Source organism: Oncorhynchus gorbuscha, linkage group LG26 (assembly GCF_021184085.1).
Source record: "Oncorhynchus gorbuscha isolate QuinsamMale2020 ecotype Even-year linkage group LG26, OgorEven_v1.0, whole genome shotgun sequence".
Taxonomy (NCBI): Eukaryota; Metazoa; Chordata; class Actinopteri; order Salmoniformes; family Salmonidae; genus Oncorhynchus; species Oncorhynchus gorbuscha.
Window position 1 is genome coordinate 12534413 of NC_060198.1, and position 19294 is coordinate 12553706.

At 45.0% G+C, this 19294-nt stretch overlaps 1 pseudogene; it reads right to left on the minus strand.

The window, feature by feature from the left end:
• Nucleotides 1–19294, minus strand: part of LOC124016382 — a 224518-nt pseudogene that overhangs the window by 19479 nt on the left and 185745 nt on the right.

Genomic DNA, 19294 nt, shown 5'->3' on the forward strand with positions numbered 1-19294 from the left:
ATGCGAGGTCAAACTGACAACCCCAGGAGTCTGTATTGGGTGTTCGTAGAGAGTGTGATTATGGAGGAAACGGTGAACTGAATGTATGAGCCGAGGTTTAAGAGAGAGGGAACAGGGCCGGTGTGTTTCGACTGAGAAGAGTCTTACCTGGAGCTGCAGCAGAGTATATCATCCGCCAAGATGCAATGGAGAGACGCACGGGAGGAAGAGAGGAGGGGACAGGAGAGAAGAGAAGTGTCGTAGAAGAGAGGGGAGAAGAACGCGGAAGGGGACAGGGAATCGAGGAGGGGAAAGACAAGAGAAAGAACAAACAAATATTCAACTCCATCTGTCATGTATTGCATTTCCCCCCCTTCTGTTCCTGTAAAGCGGCAATTGCTCGACGTTCGCACGCCGTTTCTAAAATATCTTCCGTCTCGCCTTGAGATGCAGGACTAAACCATTGAATGAAAATCCGCGGGAATTGCCGCACGCCAACAGAGGCGGAGGGGGAACAAAGCTACAGCTAAACCAGGTCTTTAAACGGAAACCAGTTCGAGTCTCTCCCTCATCGAATATGCACTGTGAGCAACCAGGCTGCTTTTGAAAGGGAATTTGGCTGCAAATGAAGGCTGTGGGACTCCGTTAAATGCATCCACGTGCGGCTGTGTGCCAAATGTAATATCTTCTATAGATAGTAGATACATGGCATGTCGATCGTTTGGTCTGTTATGCAGTTAACAGCCCTGCGCTGTTATTATGATTCTTTTTTTTAACATCTCTGTAGTGTATACCGGGGGAGTGAGAAGTGTGTGAGTGTTTAGGAGGGGTGTGGTAACTTAGTGTGGATGAGGATGTGAATACGATTGTAGCCCCTCAAGTAGTTTATATTGATTTTACCTCTTTGTTCTTGACCGTAGGAAATGGAAATGAGCTGATTTAACAGGGTACTGCTTCTCATCCATATTGAGTCTGTCTGTGAGTCTCCGTGTATCTATTGGACGGTCTGTCTAAAAACCTGTTTTTGCTTTGTCATTATGGGGTATTGTGTGTAGATTGACGAGGGGAAAAAACGATTTCATCCATTTTAGAATAAGGCTGTAACGTAACATAATGTGGGAAAAGTCAAGACGTCTGAATACTTTCCAAATGCTCTGTATGTATATATTTCAATTGACTGATTTCCTGATATGAATTGTAACTCGTTGAAATTGTAACTCGTTGAAATTGTTGCATGTTGCATTTATACGTTTGTTCAATATAATACACACGCACGCACGCACACACACACACACACACACACACACACACACACACACACACACACACACACACACACACACACACACACACACACACACACACACACACACACACACACACACACACACACACACACACACACACACAAATATATGTATATATTTGGGCTGCAATTTCTGAGGCTGGTAACTCTGGGTCTTCCTTTCCTGTGGCGGTCCTCATGAGAGCCAGTTTCATCATAGCGCTTGATGGTTTTTGCAACTGCACTTGAAGAAATGTTCACATTTTCCGCATTGACTAACCTTCATGTCTTACAAGTAATGATTGACTGTCGTTTCTCTTGGCTTATTTGAGATGTTCTTGCCATAATATGGACTATCTTCTGTATACCACCCCTACCTTGTCACAACATAACTGATTCACACTGTGAGTCTCCATTAACCTTTAACAAGGCACACCTGTTAATTGAAATGCATTCCAGGTGACTATCTCATGAAGCTGGTTGAGAGAATGCGTGTGCAAAGCTGTCATCAAGGCAAATGGTGGCTACTTTGAAGAATCTAAAATCTAAAATATATTTTGATTTGTTTTTTTGGTTACTACATGATTCCGTGTGGGTTATTTCATAGTTTTGATGTCTTCACTATTATCCTACAATGTAGAAAATAGTTAATTGCGTCGACTTTACTGAGTTAAGGTTCATATAAGGAAATCGGTCAATTGAAATGAATTCATTAGTACCTAATCTATGGACTTCACATGACTGGGCAGGGGTGGGGCAGCCACTAGGGAGCAATAAAATGGAGGGAGCTGAAAGTCCGTATTGCCCAGCGATAAAATGCTCATTAATTACTTTAAAATCATACAATGTGATTTTCTGGATTTTTGTTTTAGATTCCGTCTCTCACAGTTAAAGTGTACCTATGATTTAAAATAATGACAGACCTCGACATGCTTTGTAAGTAGGGAAACCTGCAAAATCGTCAGTGTATCAAATACTTGTTCTCCCCACTGTATGTGCTGTATACTGTATTCACACGTTAAAATGCTCAAACTCAATCACGCAAAGCACAAATAAAACATCACAGATCACAGAAAAACATTTACATTCCTCCACAAATAAATCCCCAATCGATACTCTTAAATTGCCCGAACGGCACCAGACCATCAAGATGAAACGTTTTCAGAATGTTGTTCCAGCAATACAGTGCATTAAAACTAAAAGCAGGTTTATCTATCACGGTGGAGACACTAGGAACCTCAAGAGTTAACCAATTCTGTGAACGGATTAGGCAACTCAGGTGGCTGTACCTCAACAGCAAAGTTAGATAAGACGAAAGCTTATAAAGTATAGCCTTGGAAAGAAGAAGGGAGTCATGTGGAGATCTACGGGGCTTTGGCGAAGTCCAGCCAACCATTTCACACAGGATACAGTGATGAGTATCGAAACTGTCGCCCGGAACAAACCGAAGGGCACTATGGTAGACGGCATCCAAAGGTTTAAGAGTAATATAATAATAATAATAATAATAATAATAATAATATAGTTGATAAATAACATCACCATGATCAAGAACAGATACAAATATTGACTTAACAATCTGCTTCCTACTGCTTAGAGAAAGGCACCATCTGTTTCTATCGAAAAAGCCAACTTGAAATCTTAGCTTCTTAAACCAGCTCATCTATATGTTTTGAAACGTCAAATCCACATCAATCCAACGGCCTAAGTACTCATTCGAAGAGCACAGGGATATTCCGGGTACGAGCTGGATGACATAAAGCATCTCTAGATTAAAGATCAGATATGCTTCATTCATGAAGGGAATTTGAACGGCTCTACAAAAATCGAAAAATATTTCCCCCCCCCCCCGGGCTCTTTACCCCGACTACGTATAACTAATGTCAGTGGGATAATTATCTCTCTGCACGCAGACCTGGACTGAAATAGTGTTGGAAATCTTTTAAGTACATTAAGTGTTTGCTTGAGCCGGCCTTGAGCGCGAGGTGGGCACTTTTGGGACTATCCCATTTCATACGGGCAAGCTAAATCAAGTACAGCTAAAGTATTTGAAATTATACATATTATTTCAACCCGTGTCTCTCTGTGAGTGGATTGTGTGTGTGTGTGTGTGTGTGTGTGTGTGTGTGTGTGTGTGTGTGTGTGTGTGTGTGTGTGTGTGTGTGTGTGTGTGTGTGTGTGTGTGTGTGTGTGTGTGTGTGTGTGTGTGTGTGTGTGTGTGTGTGTGTGTGTGTGTTGTCGTGGCAGAATCAGAATTTTTTAGGTAACATTTATAAATAAGATGTTTTATTAATTTTCATAAGCATGCTTATGTGTAAAAGTTGCTTGGGCCCAGAGAGGGGAGAGGTCGGGTTAGTCTTATCTGTGAATGTGTCTGTAACTATTCCTAAACCATGTGAAGGGATGGGGTGATTAATGGGGAACCAGTTAGGTGGCTCCACAATGTCTGTGTGCCAGTCACGTCTCTCTGTAAGCTTGTCCAGGAGGGGGTGTATTTGATATATGCCATTGGATGAAGTAATGTTTTTGGTTCTAAGCGGTACCAAGAACGAGATAAGAACTTAGTTTAGGAGACCAAACTGAACGATAATTTATAGCCAATGCTGTCTGGCTATGTGTGTCTTTGCTATAAAGGATCTCAGTTGCCAATATGTAAGCACTCTCAGAGAATTCATTTATGACACTGAATTGATCTGAGAGTCACAGGGCTGTGGTGAAGCTCATATAATTATAGATGGACTTTATGATAACTCTGACTTGTGTGTGGTTTGCTCTCTCATGATTTGGTAATACAGGAAATGTCCACGGCAGTGTGTTTTGCCTACCTTCCACATGCTGGCCTCCTTGCCGTAAACCACAGCCATGTTGTTGACCTTGTTCTGCATGATGCTACTCTTCTCGGTGTCGTTCAGCTCCTCAGAGACAAAGCCCATGAACGAGTTGTCTGGAGTGTGGGCTGAGTAGAGGAGGGTGAGAGAGAGGGAGGAGGGAAAGGGCAGAGTGGGGGGAAGGGAGAGTGACAGGGGGAACGATTGAGACAGATACAGAAGAGATAGTAAACACACAGGTGTATACTTTCATCTCATTTGAACATGAGCTTAACAATATCCTCAGTGAAATATGAAGAGGTTCTACTGATATTGATATGGCCTGTGCCTCAGTCTAATTCTAATATGCTAATTCAAAAAGGTATTGTAAGTGTGGCTAATCTAAAAGCTGTCTGTATGCTAAAGTCCTGGCATTGTTGTGTTAAGTGGGATGTTAAACCTAGGTGGATTCTACAGGTATCCATTGTGGGTGCATTATAGCCAGGTGGATAGGTACAGATGTAGGATCTTAATTTGAGCCAGTTTGTTACAGCAGGAAAATAATCCTGCAACAGGAAAAGTTCATTATAATGTGGATTATAATTAATGGATTTTTTTTTGTAGGGGTTGATACATTTTTCGTTAGGGCAAATCAAGTCTGGCATTTTAAATGGAAATTACAAACTTTAGAAGCCTTTTAAAATCTTGAATACACTAGATGTTTGCATTTCCGTCTCTGCTGGAAAATGCTCAGCAACAAATCAGTGATCATCTGTACTGGTGGTGCAGAATATATAGTGATGCTAAGTGGTGCTGTGGAGGATGGAGTGGGTGAGGGTGGATGAAGTCAAGTGCTCAGTTAGCTCAATGACATGCTATGAAAAGCAGAGCCAGTCAGATAGTGAAGGCCAGGGCTCTATGATGGTGGAATCCTACTGTGTCCCACTGTGGCCTCCCAACTCTCACATCACTCTGGCCTCCTAACTCTCCCATCACTCTGGCCTCCTAACTCTCCCATCACTGTGGCCTCCTAACACTCCCATCACTGTGGCCTCCTAACTCTCCCATCACTGTGGCCTCCTAACTCTCCCATCACTCTGGCCTCCTACCTCTCACATCACCATGTCCTCCTACCTCTCACATCACCATGTCCTCCAAGCTCTCCCTCCTAACTCCCCCCTAACTCTCCCATCACTGTGGCATCCTACCTCTCACATCACCATATCCTCCAAACTCTCCCTCCTAACTCCTTCCTAACTCTTCCATCACTGTGGCATCCTACCTCTCACATCACCATATCCTCCAAACTCTCCCTCCTAACTCCTTCCTAACTCTCCCATCACTGTGGCATCCTACCTCTCACATCACCATATCCTCCAAACTCTCCCTCCTAACTCCTTCCTAACTCTCCCATCACTGTGGCCTCCTACCTCTCACATCACCATGTCCTCCTACCTCTCACATCACCATGTCCTCCAAGCTCTCCCTCCTAACTCCCCCCTAACTCTCCCATCACTGTGGCATCCTACCTCTCACATCACCATATCCTCCAAACTCTCCCTCCTAACTCCTTCCTAACTCTCCCATCATTGTGGCCTCCTAACTCTCCCTCCTAACTCTCTCCTAACTCTCCCATAAGTAGTTTTGGACTTGACCTCCAATAATAGTAAACTAACCTTTTTAATATGCCATTTTCCAAAAGCAAATAATAATTGAGCCCCCAACAAGCACATGGCTTTATTCGGGTCCTAATTGAAATCTCGCGTCTTGTGACGGCCGGCCGCCCAACAACCTGCTCACTTGACCCTATCCCCTCCTCTCTTCTCCAGACCATTTCCGGAGACCTTCTCCCTTACCTCACCTCGCTCATCAACTCATCCCTGACCGCTGGCTACGTCCCTTCCGTCTTCAAGAGAGCGAGAGTTGCACCCCTTCTGAAAAAACCTACACTCGATCCCTCCGATGTCAACAACTACAGACCAGTATCCCTTCTTTCTTTTCTCTCCAAAACTCTTGAAAGTGCCGTCCTTGGCCAGCTCTCCCGCTATCTCTCTCTGAATGACCTTCTTGATCCAAATCAATCAGGTTTCAAGACTAGTCATTCAACTGAGACTGCTCTTCTCTGTATCACGGAGGCGCTCCGCACCGCTAAAGCTAACTCTCTCTCCTCTGCTCTCATCCTTCTAGACCTATCGGCTGCCTTCGATACTGTGAACCATCAGATCCTCCTCTCCACCCTCTCCGAGTTGGGCATCTCCGGCGCGGCCCACGCTTGGATTGCGTCCTACCTGACAGGTCGCTCCTACCAGGTGGCGTGGCGAGAATCTGTCTCCTCACCACGCGCTCTCACCACTGGTGTCCCCCAGGGCTCTGTTCTAGGCCCTCTCCTATTCTCGCTATACACCAAGTCACTTGGCTCTGTCATAACCTCACATGGTCTCTCCTATCATTGCTATGCAGACTACACACAATTAATCTTCTCCTTTCCCCCTTCTGATGACCAGGTGGCGAATCGCATCTCTGCATGTTTGGCAGACATATCAGTGTGGATGACGGATCACCACCTCAAGCTGAACCTCTGCAAGACTGAGCTGCTCTTCCTCCCGGGGAAGGACTGCCCGTTCCATGATCTCGCCATCACGGTTGACAACTCCATTGTGTCCTCCTCCCAGAGCGCTAAGAACCTTGGCGTGATCCTGGACAACACCCTGTCGTTCTCAACTAACATCAAGGCGGTGGCCCGTTCCTGTAGGTTCATGCTCTACAACATCCGCAGAGTACAACCCTGTCTCACACAGGAAGCGGCGCAGGTCCTAATCCAGGCACTTGTCATCTCCCGTCTGGATTACTGCAACTCGCTGTTGGCTGGGCTCCCTGCCTGTGCCATTAAACACCTACAACTCATCCAGAACGCCGCAGCCCGTCTGGTGTTCAACCTTCCCAAGTTCTCTCACGTCACCCCGCTCCTCCGCTCTCTCCACTGGCTTCCAGTTGAAGCTCGCATCCGCTACAAGACCATGGTGCTTGCCTACGGAGCTGTGAGGGGAACGGCACCTCAGTACCTCCAGGCTCTGATCAGGCCCTACACCCAAACAAGGGCACTGCGTTCATCCACCTCTGGCCTGCTCGCCTCCCTACCACTGAGGAAGTACAGTTCCCGCTCAGCCCAGTCAAAACTGTTCGCTGCTCTGGCCCCCCAATGGTGGAACAAACTCCCTCACGACGCCAGGACAGCGGAGTCAATCACCACCTTCCGGAGACACCTGAAACCCCACCTCTTTAAGGAATACCTAGGATAGGATAAGTAATCCTTCTCACCCCCCTTTAAGATTTAGATGCACTATTGTAAAGTGACTGTTCCACTGGATGTCATAAGGTGAATGCACCAATTTGTAAGTCACTCTGGATAAGAGCGTCTGCTAAATGACTTAAATGTAAATGTAAATGTAATGTAAATGTAGCCCTCTTCCCAATACACCTAATATCTGCTGAAAGTTTCATGGGTGGTGCTTTGCCTTGGACCCTCACACTCCTCCCCCTGAATCGCTATAATATAATGACGTTGTTTACATCCAATACTGCGGTAGACTGAATCAACAATCTGAGACCAGGAAATCTTACAGATTGGGCCTTTAATCATAGTCTCTGCAACCATCCATTGTGTTGTAATACTAATGAGTGATAAACCATATTGATGTATACTTACGGAACATGGTCATGTACTGTCTGGAGTTGAGGTTCCAGTAGCCCCAGTTGGTCCTGTAGCCGTGCAGGGTGGCGTAGTCCTCATGGTTGTAGGCCGGCTCTGTCCCGAAGGTGTCAATCACACGGATGTGGCACCTGAAATAAGAAGCACATTTTAACACGACACCAGCGAGCAAATTTACACATCTGAAATTTCCTGTTAAAAGTGGGTACTGGTATTAAATGTGAGATTCATTTAAACATCATGTGTATTTCTGAACATGCTGAAAACTGAGATAACTTGTCAGAACAGACGAAGCCCGACTTCTGAATGCTTGTTTTTGACATGAATGTTTTGTATGAATGTAAATAACTTAATAAATTACATGTCACAATAGATTTTTAGACAGAATTAATCATTTCAGTAATGGCCACAATGCCATTACTTTCCCCCCCGCTCTTTCCCCCCCGAAAGCCTTTGTGTTTTCTCAAAGGCCGTAATCACAAGTGGAGGTCTGTGTTGGTTAATCGGTCTTTCAAATAGTGTGTGTGTTTGTGTGTGTCTGTGTGTGTGTCTATGTGTGTGTATTTGTCTGCTCGATATGCAGGGTGTGTGTCTGTTTGACAAGCTATGTGTATGTGTCTGTCAAGAGAGAACACAGAAAAAGCAACGAAGGTTAACTACAATCAATACCGGTTTTCAAGACACACATTACTGAACATACTATCGACACCACGGCGACAAAGGCTCACTATGGAACGGTTGTAAAAGTAGCAGTTAATAGATATAGCTGTGCCTCTGTTGATGGGAGAGGGGCATCAATCATTTCTGTTGTTCCAAAAGCTACCAAGTGTTGTTTGGGAGCTGAGATGGAAAACCAAGTAATATAAGCAGAATTAAAGGCCAGTTTACCCTCTCAGAAATGTAAGGGCACGTAATTGAACTAGAAGCAGCATGCTAAAGTAATGGCTATGGGGAATACTGAGAAATTGGGTAATAACTATCTCTCTATCTCTATCTTAACCCACTGTTCCTAGGCCGTCATTGAAAATAAGAATTTGTTCTTAACTGACTTGCCTAGTTAAATAAAGGTAAAATTAAAAACATTTTTTTTTAAAGGGTGACATGGTAACTCATGGTAACTCACGGATTCCCTACACACGCTCCAAAGCCCTAACAGTTCTGCCCTGGGCTTTGCCAGTCTAGTGAGTGTTAAATCTGGCCACTGTCTGAGCTCAGGGACGATTAGTAGAAGAAGCTGAAGACCTGTGAGAGCCCAGGGCATTTCCATCGAAAAGAACCCACGCGCACCAACGTGTGAAGTACGTAGGAGCATATCAAATTGGGTGTCAGATGAAAGCGAAGAGTCTATATTTTTGAGAAATGAAGGCATAGATACATTTTTCTTTCCATTTTCCAGCTTAGAAACTTGGCATAAGTAAAGGCTTTTATTTATGGAGAAATAGATGTAAAAGGGGTCTTAGGGATTTCAAGGTTTTACTGCTAACCTACAAAGCATTACATGGGCTTGCTCCTACCTATCTCTCTGATTTGGTCACGCCGTACATACCTACACGTACGCTATGGTCACAAGACGCAGGCTTCCTAATTGTCCCTAGAATTTTTAAGCAAACAGCTGGAGGCAGGGCCTTCTCCTATAGAGCTCCATTTTTATGGAATGGTCTGCCTACCCATGTGAGAGACGCAAACTCGGTCTCAACCTTTAAGTCTTTACTGAAGACTCATCTCTTCAGTGGGTCATATGATTGAGTGTAGTCTGGCCCAGTAGTGTGAAGGTGAATGGAAAGGCCATGGAGCAACGAACCTCCCTTGCTGTCTCTGCCTGGCCGGTTCCCCTCTTTCCACTGGGATTCTCTGCCTGTAACCCTATTACAGGGGCTGAGTCACTGGCTTACTAGGGCTCTTTCATACCGTCCCTAGGAGGGGTGCGTCACTTGATCACTGATGTGATCTTCCTGTCTGGGTTGGCGCCCCCCCCTTGGGTTGTGCCGTGGCGGAGATCTTTGTGGGCTATACTCGGCCTTGTCTCAGGATGGTAAGTTGGTGGTTGAAGATATCCCTCCCTTGTGGTGTGGGGGCTGTGCTTTGGCAAAGTGGGTGGGGTTATATCCTTCCTGTTTGGCCCTGTCTGGGGGTGTCCTCAGATGGGGCCACAGTGTCTCCTGACCCCTCCTGTCTCAACCTCCAGTATTTATGCTGCAGTAGTTTATGTGTCGGGGGGCTAGGGTCAGTTTGTTATATCTGGAGTACTTCTCCTGTCCTATCCGGTGTCCTGTGTGAATTTAAGTATGCTCTCTCTAATTCTCTCTTTCTCTCTCTCGGAGGACCTGAGCCCTAGGACCATGCCTCAGGACTACCTGACATGATGACTCCTTGCTGGCCCCAGTCCACCTGGCTGTGCTGCTGCTCCAGTTTCAACTGTTCTGCCTGTGATTATTATTATTTGACCATGCTGGTCATTTATGAACATTTGAACATCTTGGCCATCTTCTTTTATAATCTCCACCCGGCACAGCCAGAAGAGGACTGGCTACCCCACATAGCCTGGTTCCTCTCTAGGTTTCTTCCTAGGTTTTGGCCTTTCTAGGGAGTTTTTCCTAGCCACTGTGCTTCTACACCTGCATTGCTTGCTGTTTGGGGTTTTAGGCTGGGTTTCTGTACAGCACTTTGAGATATCAGCTGATATACGAAGGGCTATATAAATACATTTGATTGATTTGATTTGATTCTTAGAAAATATACCAGAAAAAGTCTTAAAAGGTATCAGAAATACAGTACCAGTCAAAAGGTTGCACACACCCACTCATTCAAGGGTTTTTCTTTATTTGTACTATTTTCTACATTGTAGAATGGTGAAGACATCAAAACTATGATATAACACATATGGAATCATGTAGAAACCAAAAAAGTGGAAGGAGTTCAAGGCATTGTTGTGATGCTAATGGGCTATTTTCAAGCATGTGAACACGATTGATACACATTTCACTGTAGGCATAATATTTTTAAGTGTATACTTGTAGGCATACTATTTTTACCATGCTGCCCAAGGTGACGCAGGTATTTCTGTGACACTTTGGTGTGTTCTTCTGCAAACGAGCACAGGGCATTAGATCGACAGCGACATATCTCGAAGGGAGCGTCTTAAAGTGCCATGCCTCTTTGAGCAGCTGTAAGTCAAGGGGCCGCTTTCAGAGCGGTGTCATGAAACATTGATGAGAGATTTAACTTTCAGTTCTGCCTCGCTCCCTCCCACCCTTTATCCCTCCCTACCTATCTCTCTCTCTCTCACCCTTTCTCCATCCCTACCTATCTCTCTCTCTCACCCTTTCTCCATCCCTACCTATCTCTCCTCTCTCTCTCTCTCTCTCTCTCTCTCTCTCTCTCTCTCTCTCACCCTTTCTCCATCCCTACCTCTCTCTCTCTCTCTCTCTCTCTCTCTCTCTCTCTCTCTCTCTCTCTCTCCTCTCCTCTCTCTCTCTCTCTCTCTCTCTCTCTCTCTCTCTCTCATCCTTTCTCCATCCCTATCTATCTCTCTCTCTCACCCTTTCTCCATCCCTACCTATCTCTCTCTCTCTCACCCTTTCTCCATCCCTACCTATCTCTCTCTCTCTCTCTCTCTCTCTCTCTCTCTCTCTCTCTCTCTCTCTCTCTCTCTCTCTCACCCTTTCTCCATCCCTACCTATCTCTCTCTCTCTCTCTCTCTCACCCTTTCTCCATCCCTACCTATCTCTCTCTCTCTCTCTCACCCTTTCTCCATCCCTACCTATCTCTCTCTCTCTCTCTGTCTCACTCTTTCTCCATCCCTACCTATCTCTCTCTCTCTCTCTCACCTTTTCTCTATCCCCACCTACATCTCTCTCTCATCCCTCGCTCCCTTTATCCCTCGCTCCCTTTATTATCCCTCGCTCCCTCACTCTCTCCATCCCTCCCTCCCTTTATCCCTCCCTATCCCTCCCTCCCTCCCTCACTCTCTCCATCCCTCCCTCCCTTTATCCCTCCCTCCCTCCATCCCTCCCTCACTCACTCACTCTCTCCATCCCTCCCTCCCTTTATCCCTCCCTCCCTCCCTCACTCTCTCCATCCCTCCCTCCCTCCCTCACTCTCTCCATCCCTCCCTCCCTCCCTTTATCCCTCCCCCTCCCTTTATCCCTCCCTCCCTTTATCCCTCCCTCACTCTCTCCATCCCTCCCTCTTTATCCCTCCCTCCCTTTATCCCTCCCTCCCTCCCTCCCTCCCTCATCGTCTCAAAAACAGGAGAATCTTCTGCCAACAGACAAGATTACCCTGGACGTGTGAAGGGGATGGTGGGATGGAGGGATGAAAAGGAGGGAAATGGCTTTGGAGTTACTGAGTGGAATATCTGGTAGCATATCTAGCAGAGGATCAGAGTGGGGACTAATCTTGGTTAAATTGTTGCTTGTAGCGGGAACGGTCCCTAGGGGGCGACAGGGTGGGAGGCTGTCACCCACCACTGTTCCTGTTTAGATTTAAACCACTGAAATACTGTAGATAAATATGTGTTCTACATCACAAACCACTGATATAGATAAATATGTGTTCTACATCACAAACCACTGATATAGATAACTATGTGTTCTACATCACAAACCACTGATATAGATAAATATGTGTTCTACATCACAAACCACTGATATAGATAAATATGTGTTCTACATCACAAACCACTGATATAGATAAATATGTGTTCTACATCACAAACCACTGATATAGATAAATATGTGTTCTACATCACAAACCACTGATATAGATAAATATGTGTTCTACATCACATAGATAAATATGTGTTCTACATCACAAACCACTGATATAGATAAACATGTGTTCTACATCACAAACCACTGATATAGATACATATAAAGTTTCTTATACACTGAGTACACAAAACATTAGGAACACCTGTTCTTGTATCAAAAATGGTCCACCACCCAAAGGACATCCAGCCAACTTGACACAAATGTGAGAAGCATTGGAGTCAACATGGGCCACCATCCCTGCGGAATACTTTAAACGCCCTGTAGAGTCTCTGCCCCAATGAATTGAGGCTGTTCTGAGGGCAAAAGGTGGTGCAGCTCAATATTATGAAAGGTGTTCCTAATGTTTTGTCCACTCAGTGTACATTACGTTGTCTTGTTCAAAAAGGGGAAACGGGTAACTGTGGCTTGTAAATACTGTGATCAGTGCTCCCAGTAGCCGATCATGAGGTGAGTAAGTTTGTGAGGTGAGAAATGGCCTGGGTTGCAGAGTGTGCGTGTGTGTGCTTACGTAACATTTTCTGTGTGTGTGTGTGTGTGTGTGTGTGTGTGTGTGTGTGTGTGTGTGTGTGTGCGCACGTGTATACTGTATGTATGCCCTCGCAGTCCTCCTCCAGCTCTGCTCTATCAGAGCAGTAAATTCACCATGCGTATATAAAGGACGTCACACTGCTTGCTTAGCGGGTACCTCTTCCTCCCGATTCAATCCATAACTGGCGCAAACTCAGGACCTCTGCTTTGCTAGCTGGCCCAAGTGGGGAGACTTCAGGCTGAGGAGTACGTTTCACACATCCCCTTGTGCTGCACGTACATAGGGATCAATAGTGTATCCCCCCCGACTATCAGTTGCAAGGTGTGATTTAAAGCCACGCAATACCAGCTATCAGCATCTTTACCAGACCTCTGCCCTCTTCCTATCACTGACCCACCCATCATCTTCTTCTTCCCCTGAACACGCACGCACACACACGCACACACACACACACACACACACACACACACACACACACACACACACACACACACACACACACACACACACACACACACGCACACGCACACGCACACGCACACGCACACGCACACGCACACGCACACGCACACGCACACACACACTTCCCCCTCCCCCAGGAAACTGGTGTATTGGCTGGCCAGGCATTATTAATGCATCTGGACGTTGGGAGCAACATCAAACTAAAGTAATTAAACAGAGACTGAAGGGCCCAGGAGCTCTGCACTTGATTAATGATATGCCTTTCAGTTGATAGGGCTGATAAAAGGCTCGTATCTCATTCTTGTCCACAAATCCTCTAAGGACTGTGGGTAAAGCACTGCATCTGGGGTTAAAGTAGAGTGTCTAAAGGCTACTTCATCCTTGAAAGCGTGTGAGGCTCCAATAAGGTGTGGACTAGACTGATAAGTCATTCATGTTTGTAGTCTAAAAGCTTTTGTAATATGATGTATGGTGCGGAAGAAAGCGATGGGGTTTGTTCTTCTTACAAATAAATACTGAGCTTTATACATGTTATGTATCATATAATGAGTGGGTCATACATTTCATTGTGACACCAATTCCCTGTGTGTTGCAGAGGAGATTTATTATGTGAGCTCGCTCATTAAATAATAACACCGAAGGTTGTTTACCATAGCTACATCTGAATATGTTTAGGGCTTACTTTTCAAAAAGTTCTGATATTAATTCCGTCTCGAAACCTCAAATCGCACTGTACTCGGAAAACGTAGTTGATTTATACGCCGCAAACCCTTGATTGATCGGGAGAGACTGACATGTGCTGCTTTGCCTAGGCCAGGCAGAAATCAACACGGCTCCATAACTGTTGAGCCACTCACTGTCTGGGAGAGCTGCTGACCTCAGCAAACTATTACAACCAGTCGGGCAAAGTTGTTTGGTCACAAACACACACACACGCAGGCAGGCACGCACAGACCGTCACACCCTGATCAGTATCACCTGTCTTTGTGCTTGTCCCCACCCCCCACCAGGTGTCTCCCACCTTCCCTCATTATCCCCTGTGTATTTATACCTGTGTCCTCTGTTTGTCTGTTGCCAGTTTGTTTTGTTCGTCAAACAGACCAGCGGTTTCCCCTTTGCTCCTGTCAGTTCCTAGTTTTCTCGGGTTTTGAACATTCTGCCTGCCCTGACCCTGAGCCTGCTGTTCTGTACCTTGTCACACCACACTGGATTACTGACCTCTGCCTGCCCTTGAACTGTCGTTTTGCCTGCCCCCTGTTCTAGTAATAAACCTTTGATACTTCAACACTGTCTGCATCTGGGTCTTCCCTGAAACGTGACACACACACACACGCGCACACACAGTCTTGTACAACTAACCTCGTGGGGACACATAAATTCAGTCCAATTCAAAATCCTATTTTCCCAAACCTTTCCCTTAACCCTAACCGTAACCCTAAAACCCTTAACCCGAAACTCAACGCAAGCGCCTAAACCCTGAACCTCATTCTAACATTGATTCTAACCTTAGCCCTAAACCCTCTAGGAATAGCGTTTGATGAACTTGTTGTTTGTTTACTATTCCTGTGTATAATTAAACACGTCCGCACACACACACACACACACACACACACACACACACACACACACACACACACACACACACACACACACACACACACACACACACACACACACACACACACACACACACACACACACACACACACACACACAGAGAGAGAGAGAGCGCTGCTGGGATAGGGATCATTTAACCAGAGCATCGGGCCCACTTCTCATGCTCTTACCTCATGCCAAAATGCATACACACACGCACGCACGCACGCATACCAAACCTCTCTCACCCCTCATTCATAATTGGATTTTAAAAATACATGGCGTGGGCACCGGCTGTTATCTGGTGTCAGTTTGAGTCAAGAGGCTTGCCACTCTTCCATTTGCACTCTCCCTCCCTCTATCTTCCCTCCCCTCTATCTTCCCTCCCCTCTATCTCGCTCCCTCCTTCGCTCAGCGCCTCGCTACGATTGATAGTTAACCGCAACGCAAAACCCAACCAGTACAACAATAATAAGAAGCTGTTGACAGCTGGGCTGGTGCATACTGTATATAGAAGATGAGCTGGTATGAGCGTTGTGCTGTACGCGTTCTAGTTCGGGCTGTTTGTTGCCGAGCAGAAAAGTCTGCCAATGGTGTGTGTCAGATTGACGGCACTGAACATGTGTGTGTGTATGGGTCCGCCTCTAAACATGTGTCAAATCAAATCCATTTACCTGTCCAACATCACTACTCTGGACGGCTCTGACTTAGAATACGTGGACAACTACAAATACTTAGGTGTCTGGTTAGACTGTAAACTCTCCTTCCAGACCCATATCAAACATCTCCAATCCAAAGTTAAATCTAGAATTGGCTTCCTATTTCGCAACAAAGCATCCTTCACTCATGCTGCCAAACATACCCTTGTAAAACTGACCATCCTACCAATCCTCGACTTTGGCGATGTCATTTACAAAATAGCCTCCAATACCCTACTCAACAAATTGGATGCAGTCTATCACAGTGCAATCCGTTTTGTCACCAAAGCCCCATATACTACCCACCATTGCGACCTGTACGCTCTCGTTGGCTGGCCCTCGCTTCATACTCGTCGCCAAACCCACTGGCTCCATGTCATCTACAAGACCCCCCAAAACCAATTCTTTCTTTGGCCACCTCTCCTTCCAGTTCTCTGCTGCCAGTGACTGGAACGAACTGCAAAAATCTCTGAAACTGGAAACACTTATCTCCCTCACTAGCTTTAAGCACCAACTGTCAGAGCATCTTACAGATTACTGCACCTGTACATAGCCCACCTATAATTTAGCCCAAACAACTACCTCTTTCCCAACTGTATTTAATTAATTAATTTATTTTGCTCCTTTGCACCCCATTATTTTTATGTCTACTTTGCACATTCTTCCATTGCAAAACTACCATTCCAATGTTTTACTTGCTATATTGTATTTACTTTGCCACCATGGCCTTTTTTGCCTTTACCTCCCTTCTCACCTCATTTGCTCACATTGTATATAGACTTGTTTATACTGTATTATTGACTGTATGTTTGTTTTACTCCATGTGTAACTCTGTGTCGTTGTATCTGTCGAACTGCTTTGCTTTATCTTGGCCAGGTCGCAATTGTAAATGAGAACTTGTTCTCAACTTGCCTACCTGGTTAAATAAAGGTGAAATAAAACATGCCTCGAATACAAGTGTAGACTTTACCGTGAAATAGGTACTTATGGGCCCTTTCTCAACAATGCAGTTAAAGTGTAAGAAAATGCATGTGTTTTTTGTTGTTGTCTATGTGTGCGTTTGTGGTTCTCTGAATTCATTTATGCGTGTGTGGACTTCAAAAGGAAGACCTGTCATGTAATCCTGAGTGGACGGAGCGAGTGTGTATTGTTACTGCTGTGGTAACTGTCCTTTTGTATTGATGCCCCCCCTCCTCCCCTTCCATCATAGTATTAGACAGGACTGACAGTCTGGCCGGAGACCGAGGGATGTTTTACTGACCTATAGGGGATTAATTAACCGTGTGAGTTACGAGCAGAGAGACACGTCAGTGGCAGTGCACCTAACAAGCAGAGCCCTAATGGACTCATAAACACAGGTCGTAAACCTTAGCTATGACATCACACTGACACATGTATATTACACGCGCACACACACACACACACACGCACGCACACACGCACGCACACACGCACGCACGCACGCACGCATACACACACGCACGCACGCACGCACGCACACACACACACACACATACTTGTGTCTCTTGAGCGAGAGCCCCATGTGCTGCTTCATCTGCTGCATGCCGTGGTAGTCTGTGTAGATGAGGTCAAAGGGCAGAGGTCCTGTCAGGGGGCAGCTCCCTCTGCCTGGGGGCACCCCGAGAAATCTATGAGACAGAAACACACAGACCAGAGGTTACATGAACTACTGTATGGTTCAAACACACTGAGCAGAGGTTTCATTAACTACTGTATGGTTCAAACACACTGAGCAGAGGTTACCTTAACTACTGTATGGTTCAAACACACTGAGCAGAGGTTTCATTAACTACTTTATGGTTCAAACACACAGACCAGAGGTTACATTAACTACTGTATGGTTCAAACACACTGAGCAGAGGTTACATTAACTACTGTATGGTTCAAACACACAGACAAGAGGTTACCTTAACTACTGTATGGTTCAAACACACTGAGCAGAGGTTTCATTAACTACTGTATGGTTCAAACACACTGAGCAGAGGTTTCATTAACTACTGTATGGTTCAAACACACTGAGCAGAGTTTTCATTAACTACTGTATGGTTCAAACACACTGAGCAGAGGTTTCATTAACTACTGTATGGTTCAAACACACAGACCAGAGGTTACATTAACTACTGTATGGTTCAAACACACTGAGCAGAGGTTTCATTAACTACTGTATGGTTCAAACACACAGACAAGAGGTTACCTTAACTACTGTATGGTTCAAACACACTGAGCAGAGGTTTCATTAACTACTGTATGGTTCAAACACACAGACCAGAGGTTACCTTAACTACTGTATGGTTCAAACACACTGAGCAGAGGTTTCATTAACTACTGTATGGTTCAAACACACAGACAAGAGGTTACCTTAACTACTGTATGGTTCAAACACACTGAGCAGAGGTTACCTTAACTACTGTATGGTTCAAACACACTGAGCAGAGGTTACCTTAACTACTGTATGGTTCAAACACACAGACCAGAGGTTACATTAACTACTGTATGGTCCAAACACACAGACCAGAGGTTACATTAACTACTGTATGGTTCAAACACACAGACCAGAGGTTACATTAACTACTGTATGGTTCAAACACACAGACCAGAGGTTACATTAACTACTGTATGGTTCAAACACACAGACCAGAGGTTTCATTAACTACTGTATGGTTCAAACACACAGACAAGAGGTTACCTTAACTACTGTATGGTTCAAACACACTGAGCAGAGGTTTCATTAACTACTGTATGGTTCAAACACACAGACAAGAGGTTACCTTAACTACTGTATGGTTCAAACACACTGAGCAGAGGTTTCATTAACTACTGTATGGTTCAAACACACTGAGCAGAGGTTTCATTAACTACTGTATGGTTCAAACACACTGAGCAGAGGTTACCTTAACTACTGTATGGTTCAAACACACTGAGCAGAGGTTTCATTAACTACTGTATGGTTCAAACACACTGAGCAGAGGTTTCATTAACTACTGTATGGTTCAAACACACTGAGCAGAGTTTTCATTAACTACTGTATGGTTCAAACACACTGAGCAGAGGTTTCATTAACTACTGTATGGTTCAAACACACTGAGCAGAGGTTTCATTAACTACTGTATGGTTCAAACACACTGAGCAGAGGTTTCATTAACTACTGTATGGTTCAAACACAGAGACCAGAGGTTACCTTAACTACTGTATGGTTCAAACACACTGAGCAGAGGTTTCATTAACTACTGTATGGTTCAAACACACAGACAAGAGGTTACCTTAACTACTGTATGGTTCAAACACACTGAGCAGAGGTTTCATTAACTACTGTATGGTTCAAACACACAGACCAGAGGTTACCTTAACTACTGTATGGTTCAAACACACTGAGCAGAGGTTTCATTAACTACTGTATGGTTCAAACACACAGACAAGAGGTTACCTTAACTACTGT